The sequence below is a fragment of the Erinaceus europaeus genome, chromosome 20 (assembly GCF_950295315.1).
Source record: "Erinaceus europaeus chromosome 20, mEriEur2.1, whole genome shotgun sequence".
In the NCBI taxonomy this organism is placed as follows: domain Eukaryota; kingdom Metazoa; phylum Chordata; class Mammalia; order Eulipotyphla; family Erinaceidae; genus Erinaceus; species Erinaceus europaeus.
The window spans coordinates 20,811,825-20,825,572 of NC_080181.1; the positions used below are offsets into that span (position 1 = coordinate 20,811,825).

Consider the following 13,748-nt stretch of genomic DNA (forward strand, 5'->3'; position numbering starts at 1 on the left):
GAGTTGTACCCCTCTTATCCTATGGTTTTTGTCGATGTTTATAAATAAAAATTAAAGTTAAAAATGCTGGCCTGGAGCAATGAAGCCCTGCTGACAACAAAAACAACAAAAATAGAAACCTCTTTTAATAATGCTTTGGAAATAATACTAGCGACATAAATACTGACTCATGGTAGATTGAGGGGTTCAAAACACCATGGATAGTTGATAAGTGCTATTTGAGTTTTTTAAGATTTATTTACTTGGGTCCAGTAAAACAAATCACTTGTATAGTGCACCTATTAGGCCATAAATGTGGTCTAAGTTCAAATCCCTACCCTGGTACACTGGAGGAAACTTCAGTGCTGTCACCTATCTACCTACCTACCTACCTACCTACCTACCTACCTACCTACCTACCTATCTATCTATCTGAAAAAGTCGGCCTGGAGTAGTGAAGCATTAGAGTTGACAACAGAAAATATTTATTTATTTAATGATAGAAAGAGAGACCTGTAGCGCAGCTTCATCACTTGTGAAGTTTCCCCTCTGCGGGTGGGGACCAAGGCTTGAACCAGGGTCCTAGTGCACTGTAACATGTACTCAAACGGTGTGCCACCATCTTGCACACTCTCCCCGCCCCTCACTTCTCTCCCTCTCTCCTCTTTCTCCCTGTCTTCCCCTTCTATTTCAGTTTCTCAATCTATTCAATAAATAAATAATAAAATACAAAAAGAGTGAATAAGAGAGATATGCCACCAGAGCATCACTCTGGCATATGCAGTGCCAGGGACTAAACTCAGAAGCTCACACCTGCCAGTACTGTGCTCCCCACTGAGATACTTCCCCTGTCTCTATTCATCCGTTGCCACGAAAAGCATTTACATTGAACAGACTAGCTAATTCCTTTCCTCTCAAGCAGAACTTCACAACGTCAGTACTACTGGCCATTGGGACTGGATCATTCTTTATCAGGGGGCTGTCCTGTGCACTTTATGTGTTCTGCAGAATACTTCTTCTCTCCCGCTGGATACTAACAGCAGCCCCCATCTGCCCTCCCTGCCTATATGACAACCAAGAAAGTCTCCCAGCTTTGTCAGATGTCTCCTAAAAAGTAAAAATGGCTCTCAGTTGGGAACTATCCACTCTAAGGTAAGCAAATAAAAATTATAGTACTTATATCCTCCAAGTCAAACCAAAAGAAAGCTTATTTCTACCCACAATAAAGCAGTCTTCTTATTACTCATAGTTAATAAATATGAGAATTACTTATAAACACCAATTATATGAGAATTACTTATAAACACCAATTACTTAAAAACACCAATTTCAGAAGATCAAGATAATCTTCCAGTTAAGCCAGAATCAAATCACTCTCTGCCTACAGAATTTTTTTTTTACAGTGGGATGATAGAGGTTGGTGGGAACCCAGAGCCACAAAGGAAAGGCTTGGGTTCAAATCTCAGGGGCTGAGTGGTTGAGCATACACGTTACAGTGTACAAGAAACCAGATTCAAGTCCCTAAGCCTCACATGCAGGGGAGTAGGCTTCACGAATGGTGAAGCAGTGCTGTAGGTCTCTCTCCTTATCTCTCTTTTTCTCCTTGACTTCTGTGTCTATCCAATAAAGAAATAGTTTTTAAATCTCAATTGCAACTCCAAGTTATTGCTTGTAACAAGATATAATGGACATACTTTTAAATCTTAACACTTGTAATTACCAGTATTTTGTCAATTAATATTATGGCAATTCAGTCCCTGTAAAATACAGTGATAATTCCTAGCTCATGTGATTGTTGTAAGGATTAAATCCAACAGCTACTAGAAATCAATATTCACACAAGGTTTCCCTCAAGAGGGCTCAGAACCAGTCACTTCTAGGGGCCAGGCGATAGTGCACTGGGTTAAGGACATACAGTATGAAGCGCAAGGATCCCGGTTCGAGCCCCCGGCTTCCCACCTGAAGGGGGGAATCACCTCGCAAGTGGTGAAGCAGGTCTGCTGATGTCTATCTTTCTCTCCTCCCTCTGTCTTTTCTTCCCCTCCTCTTTCCATTTCTCTCTGTCCTACTCAACAACAACAGCAACAACAATGGAAAGGAGATGGCCTCTAGGAGCAGTGGATTCGTAGTGTAAGCACTGAAGCACTGAGCTCTAGTGGTAACCCTGGTGGCAAAAAGAAAAAAAAGAAACAGTCACTTCTTTCCCTGTCCCCACACTACAATACACATCTGATTGATTTTTTGTTATTCTCCAATGTCCTGCAGAACAACTTTTTTTTAAAGATTTAATATTTATTTATCTTCTTTTGTTGCCCTTGTTTTTTTTTTTTATTGTTCTAACTGTTGTTACTGATGTCATTGTAGGATAGGACAGAGAGAAATGGAGAGAGGAGGGGAAAACAGAGAGGGGTAGAGAGATAGAGATACCTGCAGACCTGCTTCACCGCTTGTAAATCGACTCCCCTGCAGGTGGGGAGCCAGGGGCTCAAACTGGGATCCTTATGCTGGTCCTTGTGCTTTGCACCATGTGTGCTTAACCCACTGCACTACCACCCAACCCCTGCAGAACAAATTTTGAAGCTGGCTGCACCTGAGACCACCTGCAGAGCTTTCAAATGCTAACAGAACCCCAGAGCTCTGCCAGGACAACTCCCCTAAGACCTGAGAATATGTACTGTAAGTATGGAAGCACATATTCACAGTAGCTGTAATATGTTATATCTCGAACAATTTTACTGATGCCACAAATTAAAACTAGTAATAGATTATCAGTTGTGGAAATGGAAGTAATGTTATGTTCATCAGTAGTTAACAAGGTGCTAATAAATTAAATCGACTAAGTAGATCCAAAAGGCATCCACTGCATTCTTAGGCTCTACAAGTCTCGTTAGAATGTTTAGATTTGGGAGTCAGGCAGCAGCACAGCGAGTTAAGCGCAGGTGGTGCAAAACACGACAACCAGAGTGAGGATCACGGTTCGAGCCCTGGGCTTCCTACCTGCAAAGGGGGTCCTTCATAAGCAGTGAATCCCTCTCGATTTCTGGCTGTCTCTATCCAATAAATCTTCAACTTTATCTGGACTTTGAAATGCAACTTGCAGAAACATATAGCTTACCCAAGGAAGATGGGCCCTGGAGTTATCAGCAATTAATGGAAATAATCACAATTTAAAACATATCCTTATCTTTATCTCCCTCTGTCTGTCTTCCCCTCTCCTCTCCATTTCTCTCTGTCCTATCCAACAGTGATAATGCCAACAACAATTTAAAAAAAAAGGGGGCAACAAAAGGGAATGAACAAATAAAGATTAAAAAAAGAATGTTTAGATTTTATATTTTCACTTCAGTGATCACTTTAAAACAGCCTTTCTGTGTTTATCTTTAAATATTTATGTTTAAAATGATAACCCTTGGGAGCTAGGCATTAGCGCAGCAGGTTAAGCGCACATAGCACATAGCTCAAGGGCCATCATAAGGATCCTGGTTCGAGTTCCGGGCTCTCCACCTGCAGGGGAGTCGCTTCACAGGCGGTGAAGCAGGTCTGCAGGTGTCTATCTTTCTCTCCCCCTCTCGTCTTCCCCTCCTCTCTCCATTTCTCTCTGTCCTATCCAACAACGAACAACATCAACAATGGCAATAATAATAATGACAACGAAGCTACAACAAGGGCAACAAAAAGGGGGAAAAAATGGCCTCCAGGAGTGGTGGATTCATGGTGCAGGCACCAAGCCCAGCAAAAACCCTGGAGGAAAATAAATAAATAAATAAATAAATAAACAAATAAAAATAAAAAAATGAAAAGTGGGTAGAAAAGTACCGTGAGAAAAGTCTCTGAAGTTGCACAATTTTTTGGTGCAATTCTTCCAGGTCTGTGACACCAGACTCCCTTCCCCTCACTGTCAAACAATAGCACAATCAGGAGGGTGGGGACACAGAACTGGTGATGGGGGTGGTGTGGAGCCATACACTGTGATCTTACAGCCTTGTAACCCACTATTCACCACAAATTTAAAAAATTGGAAAATACTACATTTAAGGAAGGGGAAAAAAAAAGGGAGTCCGGCGGTAGCGCAGCGGGTTAAGCGCAGGTGGCACAAAGCACAGGGACCGGCGCAGGGATCCCAGTTCAAGCCCCAGCTCCCCACCTGCAGGGGAGTTGCTTCACAGGCAGTGAGGCAGGTCTGCAGGTGTCTATCTTTCTCTCCCCCTCTCTGTCTTCCCCTCCTCTCTCCATTTCTCTCTGTCCTATCCAACAACGACGACCTCAATAACAACAACAGTAATAACTACAACAATAAAAAAACAACAAAGTCAACTAAAGGGAATAAATAAATATTCAAAAAAAATTTTAAAGGAAGAAAAAAAAATCACAGGTCACAGAGAGTACAGCCTGACCCGTAACAGTCACATAACTCTTCTTAGACCAGGTTAAACCACAATGTGTACTGGCACAGCACCACGTCTGGGGACCATAGTGCCCAAAGACTTTGGCAGCGGCACCTGGTTCAGAACCAGACCAGTCCAAGAACACCAACCTAGCTATACATCCAACTAGACACTGGAAGGGGAAGGGACACTGGAAGGAAGACTGCACAGAAGCCCCGAAATTGGAAGGGAACACTGCAATTCTCTCTTGAGACTGACTTCCTTTTTGGGGGGAAGGGGGTAGAGTGCTTCCACTTTTGCTTGCAGTAAATTGAGCTTTCCTGTAGGCGTTCTGTCATCTCAGAATTATGTCCCAATGGTCACAAAGACCCCCCCCCAATGCAAAAGGAGATCCCCAGCAACAAGACGACTTTTCAGATCCTCTCTCCTGCTTTTTCGCCACAGTAATGCACATTTCTGGAAAAGTTCCAGATCTAAGAATTCAAGAATCTAGATAGTATACAAATTTTTCATTTTTAGTAAGAACACATAAAAAAAAAGTGCCTTGGCATGTGTGTGGCCCAAGTTCAAGCCAGGCACCACATGAAAGTACTATGGCACCAGCAGCAGCTCTGGTGCTGTGATGTCTTTCTCTCTTTCTCTCTCTCAGATGAAGGAGGATCCACTATCTACAGTGCAGATCAATCATAATTTCACAGGGGGGGAAGAGTATTTTCATAACAAAATGTGAAAAGTATTATCAGAAATAAAGGCAGGTCTTAGAGCTGAATACATTTGCTTTCTTTTCTTACATTCTGAGCAGTTTGTCGTCCTAGGGAAACAATTTAACAAGTCTCTCACTAGCCTGGAAACAGTGGCTATAAAATGAAAGTTATTGCCCAGTAAGGCTCCATGGCCTTAGACTAGCCTATTCAATCCCCCCACCTCTTGTTCACTGAGCACATGAGGCAATGTGGATAAAACACTGTCAATTCATCTGTGCTCTTGACATTCAATCTAAATGAAGCCACAAATGTCATCAATAAACAGTCTTGAGCAGAGAGACATAACAAGTAATTTATTACAAAGTCCCCAAGTTCTGCAAAACACGAATGAACTGGGCAAGAGTCCGAAATGTACTACACAGTACACACTTAGCATATTGAAATCAAACTCCACTGTACCTTGACTCTGAATCAGCTGAATCCAAAATGTAGTGGAGAGCAAGCCTGTATGAACTAGATATTAGAGCTGGACATTGGAAAACACTGAAAGAAAGCTGGGGACTCCCCCTGATTTTGCTAAGTGCTTCTAGAGGCTTATGCAAATTTTTCACTCTTTTTGGTACTCAGTGTTCTCAGATGTAAATGAATGAGTTTAGTTAAAAGTATTTCTTGGGCCAGGGAGACATCTCAGCCTTGAAGTACAGATTTTCATACCCAAGGCCCCAGAGGCCCCAGGTTCAATCCCAAACACAGTCATAAACCAAAGCTGAGTGCTATTCCAGTCTATTTCTCTCTCTTAAAAGGAAGTCAGAGAATCTAGCTTCTTCTAACATGAACGTGTCTCACATTCTGTCCCAACGTGGTTTACTCACTTCAGTTGCTGAACTGATGTGCTACTCATGGGCTGGTCCACAGATATAAGGCTTGTAAAGCACTATTCTACAATCGCTTCTATTCTACAGTCACTTCTAGTGCTTTTGTAAAGTGTGAAACTTTAGGAATTAAGAGTCCAAAATTCCCGTGGGGTAGATGCGTAGAGGGAAACCCAAATGTGTGTGTGTGTGTGTGTGTGTGTGTGTGTGTGTGCGCGCATTTTAAAAATGAAAACTACCTCCCTTGTGGTCCCTGCCCTCAAGAAAAATCAAGTCCTTTCTAGCTGATCAAAGAGCAAGTTTATTTTGTCAACAACTGTAACCAAATGACAGCTCCCTCCACCCTCAAGGCAATGCTGAAGACTTCACACACCTTGCGGCAATGAATGAAAAAAGTCTGCGGAAGTTAGTTTTCCCCTCTAAGTTGCTCCTCATCCCCACAGCCTTCTACTTCAAATTCATGGGGGAAATTTAGAAGTATCTGCTTACCAACAGCAAGACTACTATATTTTATTTTCTCTTAATCTGGTCCATATCTAGGAAGAAAGGGAGGGGAGGAGGCTACATATATGATAACACACTTCCTATGTGGCACACCCACCCCATCTCTCCAAATGGCTTACATATATTTCTCACTTAATATTTATGAAAAGATGTATGATTGGTATTCTTGGCCCAATATTTTAAAATAGTGGGGACGGGGAGTCCAGTGGTAGCGCAGTGGGTTAAGCGCAGGTGGTGCAAAGCACAAGGACTGGCGTAAGAATCCTGGTTCGAGCCCTGGCTCCTCACCTGCAAAAGGATCACTTCACAGGTGGTGAAGCAGGTCTGCAGGTGTCTTTCTCTCCTCCTCTCTGTCTTCCCCTCCTCCCTCCATTCCTTCTGTCCTATACAACAATGACGACATCAACAACAATAATACCTATAACAACAATAAAACAACAAGGGCAACAAAATGGAAAATAAATAATTAAAAAAATTTTAAAGAAATATAAAAAAAAACTAAATAGTGAGGACTGAAAATCAGAAAGGCTAAAAATTTGGTGTTGGGTATGGTGTGGAACTATACACTATAACCTTACAATCGTGTAACATGCTATTAATAAAAAATTTTTTAAATTAAAACAAAAAAATAAGTAAAACTCCTCTCCAAGTCTGGATTCGAAACTGAGCCTACTACTAAACGTTCGCCATTCTTTCAACTATCACAACTTGCCTACACAGCTTTATATATAAATTTTAAAAACATATAGTTTGCACATCATAAAATTCAGTGGTTTTAAGCACGGTGACAATATCATAAAACCATTGGTATTATCTAATTCCAGAACATTCCCATGACACCCCCCACCAAAACCAAGAGAGACTTCAAGTCAGCAGTCACTTCACTTTCTCCCTCCCTCTAACCCCCAGTCCTGGACTTCCCTATTCATAATATTTCATTTAAGTGAGATCATGTGGTAGGTGGCCTTTTGTATCAGGTTTCTTTTACTCATTTCAAGATTCATCTAGGTTCTTCTAAGTTGTAACATCGATTAGTAACTTATTCCTTTGATAGTTAAATAATATTTCTTTGTATAAAAAACATTTTATTATGCACTTAGGAACTAATGGACACCTAGGCTATTAATGATGGCGTCATGGAGGCTAGGCAGTGATGCAACCTTTAGTAAAGCACACAAGTTACCATGCTCAAGGACTCAGGTTCAAGGCCCTAGTCCCCCACTGTAGGGGGTAAGCTTCATGAGCAGTGGAGAAGGTGTCTCTTTTTTCTTACTCTCTCTCTAGCTCTCTCTCCCCTCTCAATTTCTCTCTGACCTATCAAAAAATAAAGAAAAAAGGAAGGAAGGAAGGAAGGAAGGAAGGAAGGAAGGAAGGAAGGGAGGGAGGGAGGGAGGAAGGAAGGAAGGAAAGAAGGAAAGAAAGACCAAAAAAAAGGAAAAAAGGGCCACTAGAGTAGTGGATTCATTGTGCAGACACCAAGTCCTAGCAATAACCATGGTGAGAAAATAAAAAAAGGAATAAAGAAATAAGGGAAGGAAGAAGGTTGACACAAAAACTTGTACATGAATATTTATAATGGCTTCCCTCCTTCCCTCTCTCTCTTTCTTTAGTTCCCTCTCTTCCCCTTCTTCCTTCCCTTATTTCTTTATTCCTTTTTTTTTCTCACTTGTCTTATGTACCTAGTAGTGGAGTTTCTGGGTCAAGTAAAAGTAACTATTAAGAGGAGTCTGGCGGTAGCACAGTAGGTTAAGAACATGTGGCACAAAGCATTAATAGACCGGCTCAAGGATCCCGGTTCCAGCCCCCGGCTCCCCACCTGTAGGGGAGTCGCTTCACAGGCGGTGAAGCAGGTCTGCAGGTGTCTATCTTTCTCTCCCCCTCTCTGTCTTCCTCTCCTCTCTCCATTTCTCTCTGTCCTATCCAACAATGACGACAACAATAACAACAACAGTAATAACTACAACAATAAAACAAGGGCAACAAAAGGGAATAAATAAATATTTTTTAAAAAATTTTAAAAAGTAACTGTTAAAAGTAATTCTAGGGGGCTGGGTGGTAGTGCACCAGGTTAAGCACACATAGTGCGAAACACAAGGACCAGCACAAGAATCCCAGTTCAAGCCCCCAAATCCCCACCTGCAGGGGCATCACTTCACAAGTGGTAAAGCAGGTGTTTATCTATCCTCTCTTCTCCTGTCTTTCTCTCCTCTCTCGATTTCTGTATCCTTCCTATTCAATAACAATGAGGGGAAAAAAGAAGTTCTAGAGGGAGGAAGAAGAGTCAACCTGTTTTTGTTTACCACCAGCGTTATCACTGGGGCTGTAAGCCTGAAAAATTCTTCTGCTTTAGATGACTTTTTTTTCCTTTTTCTCTTTTTCTTTAAGATAGAGGGTGAGAGACAGAGAAAGAGAGGAAGAAGCACTGCCATATCACCCCTCCACTGTTCATGAAGCCTCCTCTGTGCAAGTGCCCCTATGTGGTGGCTGAAGGTCCGAATCAGGGTCCTTGTGCATGGCAAAGCATGCACTCTACCAGTGAGCCATCTCCCAGCCCCGATAATTCAGAGCACCTGTCTGCATGACTGAGCTTACAGAGGTTGCATGTTCAATCCCCAGCATCATCTTATGCTGGAACTGAGCAGTGCTCTGGTCCACTCTCTCTCTCTTCATTCTTTCTCATAATAAATAATATAAAAAATCTTTCAAAGTAACAATGTTAATTTTTTCCTTCTTTTTTTTTTTTTAAATTATTTTATTACCAGAACACGGCTCAGCTCTGGTTTATGGTGGTGCGGGGGATTGAACCTAAGACTTTGGAGCCTTGAGCATAAGCATCCCTTCGCATAACCATTATGCTATTATCTACAAACCCTCCCCCCACAATGTTAATTTTTTTAAAGAAGTATTTTTTGAGAAGTGGCTGCATGGGCTGGTGAGATAGCTCACCTGGGAATGTGCTTTTGTTTTTTGTCAAATATGTGACCCAGTTCTGAACCACCAATACTCTAGGTGGGGGTGATAGGTGGGGGGGGGGGAAGGAAGGGAGGAAGAAAAGAAGGAGTCTGTACTGTTTTACATTTCACTAGCAAGGCAGGAGAGTCAGTTTCTTCATAGCCTTGCCAGTATTCATTAACTATCATCTGTCACTTGTGTGGTCTCAGGATGGAACCCAGGGCTCTGCACACACAGGGCAGGTGTTCTTTGGCTGAATCACTTTTCTAGCCTTCATCTGTCATTTTGAATCTAGCCACCCTAGAAGTAGTGAAGCGGTATCTCGTTGTAGTTTTGTTGACCTTGTTATTTTTTATTGTTGTTGTAGTTATTATTGTTGCTGTTATTGATGTTGTCGTTGTTGGATAGGACAGAGAGAAATGGAGAAAGGGGGGGAAGACAGAGGGGGAGAGATAGACACCGGCAGACCTGCTTCACCGCCTGTGAAGCGACTGCCCTGCAGGTGGGGAGTCGGGGGCTCGAACCGGGATCCTTACACTGGTCCTTGAGCTTCACACCATGTGAGCTTAACCCACTGCGCTACCGCCCAACTCCTGTTAGATATACTATTTCTAAGTATCCTTCCTTCCTTCCTTCCTTCCTTCCTTCCTTCCTTCCTTCCTTCTCCTTCCTTTCACCATGGTTATCACTGGACTGGATGCCTGCACTACTAGTCCATTGCTCTGGTGGCCATTTTTCCTTTTTTTTTTTTTCTTTTCTATTTTTATTTGACAGTACAAAGAAAAATTGAGAGGGGAGGGGAAATAGCAAGAGACAGAGAGACACTTGCAGATTTGCTTCCCCACTCATGAAGCATTCCCCTGCAGAGGGGGAGCTAGGGCTTGAACTCAGATGATGATGGGCACATGGTGATATGCGTACCTAACCAGGTGCACCACCACCCAGCCCCCCTATTTGTAAGTATTTGTAATAATGGAACATAGTTTCCATTATTGGTTGGCTTTTTTTGTTTTCTTCATAATGAGAAACTTTTAGTTTTGACAAAGTCCAACTTGTTTTTTCTTTGGCTGCTTCTGTTTTGAGCATTAGATCTATTAGATTGTTGTCTAATCCCAAGCCCTGAAAATTCACATTTTTTTTTCCTCACAAATTTTTTAACTTTTTTTTCATCACTACTGCTTCTAGTGGCTTTTTTTTTCTTCCTTATTGATACAGAAATTGATAGGGTAGAGGGCATTAGAGGGAAAGAGAGAAACCGGCAGCACCATTTCACTGTTCATGAAGTAGCCCACATGCAGATGCGGGACAAGAACCTGAACCTGGGTGCTTGTGCATGGTAATGTGTATTCAACCAAGTGTGCTACCACCCGACCCCACCTACTATATTTTTCAATGGTAGAGTTTCTATTTGGTTCTTTTTATCATTTCTACCTTCTTACTAATACTTTTTTTTTTTCTGCCTCCAGGGTTATTGCTGGAGCTCAGAGCCTGCACCACGAACCCACTGTTCCTGGCAGCCATTTTTTCCCCATTTTTCTTATTGTTGAATAGGACAGAGAAAAATTGAAAGAGAAGGGGAAGACAGAGAGGGGGAGAGAATGATAGACACCTGCAGACCTGCTTCACCACCTGAGAAGCGACTCCCCTGCAGGTGGGGAGCCAGGGCTTGATCCGGGATCCTTGTGCTTTGCACTATGTGCAATTAACCCAGTGTGCTATCACCCGGCCCCTAATAATACCCTTTACTTGATGAGATAGCATTCTCATACTTTCATTCTTTAGAAATGGTTTCTTCTAGTTCTTCAGTAATCTTATATTTGAGTTAGCACCACATCTAGTAGGTCCAGCAACTGGGTTTCTTCAGGGATAGTTTTCAGGGAATGCTATGAATAGTTTCTCCGTTTATGATACTTAATTTCTTGTTTCACTATAGATCTTGTAATTTTTTTGCTGTAAACTGATTATTTAAAATGTTTCATGGCCATTCTGGATATCAGACTTCCCTCCCTCCCAGGGTGTTCTGAACTTCTTGATTGTTGCTGCTATGGTTTACTTGAGTGACTTTCCTGAATTAATGCTGTAAAGCCTATTATTTTTTATTATGTGTCTCAGGTATTTCAGTGATCAGCTTACTGAATAGACAGAAATTTCCTTAAACATATCTTTCCTTTATTTCTCTGTGCATGGTCTGGACAGGTCTTCACTGGTCAGATAGGCAGTTTAACTTTCTCTTTTTATTTACCTATAGGGTTATTGCTGGGGCTTGGTGCCTGCACTATGAATCCACTGCTCCTGGAGGCCATTTTTTCCCTTTTTGTTGCCCTTGTTGTTTATCATTGTTGTTATTACTATTGTTGCTATTGCTGTCGTTGTTGGATAGGACAGAGAGAAATGGAGAGGGGAAGGGAAGACAGGAGAGAGAAAGATAGAAACCTGCAGATCTGCTTCACTGCCTGTGAAGTGACCCCCCCCTGCAGGTGGGGAATGGGGGCTCAAACTGGGATCCTTATACCAGTTTGCGCTTTGCGCCATGTGCGCTTAACCTATTGTGAACCGCCCAGCCCCTGGCAGTTTAACTTTCACTTCTTGCTTCTCAGGAGCCTCAAGTCTCAGCCACAGGCAAAAGAGTATGATTTCCTGCATGTGTGCATTGCCTTGTATATGCACCTGGCCTTCTAGTCTAGGAACTAGTCAGTATTCCCCCAACCAATATCTCATTCCCCAGTTTTTTCTCTGTGTTTGCCCTTGTAAGTCTCAATTGGGATCATTGTCTCAGGCAGCCGCAATGTTAGAACATTACCACTGATCGTTTTCAACAAATACCCTGCCGACAATGCTGTTTATATTGAGGGAGTTGTTAGGCTAAATAAAGACAAGCTCCAAGAATGTGGCTTGACAGGCAACTTCCAGCAAGGTCACATAGTGACAATTCTCTGGGAATGAGGTTTTTTCAGAGATCTCCAGACTCGTTCTGTCACCTTCCACTGGTTGCTATTTTTCTGGTCTTCACTGTTACCATACTTACAAAGCTCTTGGTTTCTGTAGATATGAGATGACTGTGGTGAAGAGACACCTAAAAATACTGCAATTTTATAGTATTTTGTAGATTTGATTTTTTTTAAGTAAATGCTCCTGATTGTTGCAAACATTTGCTTAATTTCTGGAGTGCTGGGAAAGTTTATTTTTTAACTGTTTTTGTTAATTTCTTATGCTTTTATGGAAGGATAGGTTTTTCAGCTCTTTACACTATCATTTTACAGAACCACTGTGCTGTCTCCCTCACCTTACATCATCATTTTAAATACACTTCTGAAGAAACATTTATTACTATCACCTAAATTTAATTCTATGATTTTTTTTTTGCTTCCTTTCTATTCTTCTTTTTATTTTTGAGTTTGTTTTTTTTCTTTTCCTCCAGGGTTATTGCTGGGCTCAGTGCCTGCACCATGAATCCACCGCTCCTGGAGACCATTTTTCCCCCTTTTGTTGCCCTTGTTGTTGTAGCCTCGTTGTGGTTATTATTATTGCCACTGTTGACGCTGTTCATTGTTGGATAGGACAGAGAGAAATGGAGAGAGGAGGGGAAGACAGATGGGGAGAGAAAGACAGACACCTGCAGACCTGCTTCACCGCCTGTGAAGCGACTCCCCTGCAGGTGGGGAGCCGGGGGTTCGAACCAGGATCCTTATGCCGGTCCTTGTGCTTTGCGCCACATGTGCTTAACCCACTGCGCCACTGCCCGACCCCCACTTCCTTTCTATTCTTATAGAATATTTCTTCTTTTCTCCTTTAGTGGCTAATAAGAATCAGAGGAAAAAGGAGGGGGAACAATTTTCTGATGGTTTTAGTAGTTTTGCTGTGCTGTTGTGGTTCAGAGGAAAGTGACAGGAAGCAAGTGGTCCACTTGTTTCTTTCTAAAAGATAAATGTAAATCTAGAAACAGTTTTCTGCTTCTATGCTAATCACAAAATGAACTGTAATTATAAGTTCAGTTAAGGAGCATTGGAAAAGTATATATAGGGGGCCGGGTGGTGGTGCAACTGGTTGAGTGCATGTGTTACAGTGCACAAGGACCCAGGTTTGAGCACCTCGTCCCCACATACAGGGGGAAAACTTTGCAAGTGGTGAAGTAGTGCTGCAGGTCTCTCTGTCTCCCCCTCTCTCCCCCTTCCCTCTAGATTTCTGGCTGTCTCTACCCAATAAATAAATATTTAAAAGAATTATATATGTGGCATTCTAAGACCAGTGGACCTTTACGCCTAGAAATGTAGAGCTTCTAAATGGATCAGGTATATGATAATTACTCAACTCTAAATTTCACTTACTTTGTGTTCATTAACACCCCCCTCCAG

At 42.0% G+C, this 13,748-nt stretch overlaps 1 long non-coding RNA gene across 1 annotated transcript in view; it reads right to left on the reverse strand.

Moving 5' to 3' along the window:
* Positions 1–13,748, reverse strand: part of LOC132535003 (uncharacterized) — a 175,539-nt gene that overhangs the window by 137,660 nt on the left and 24,131 nt on the right. The window lies entirely within an intron of this gene.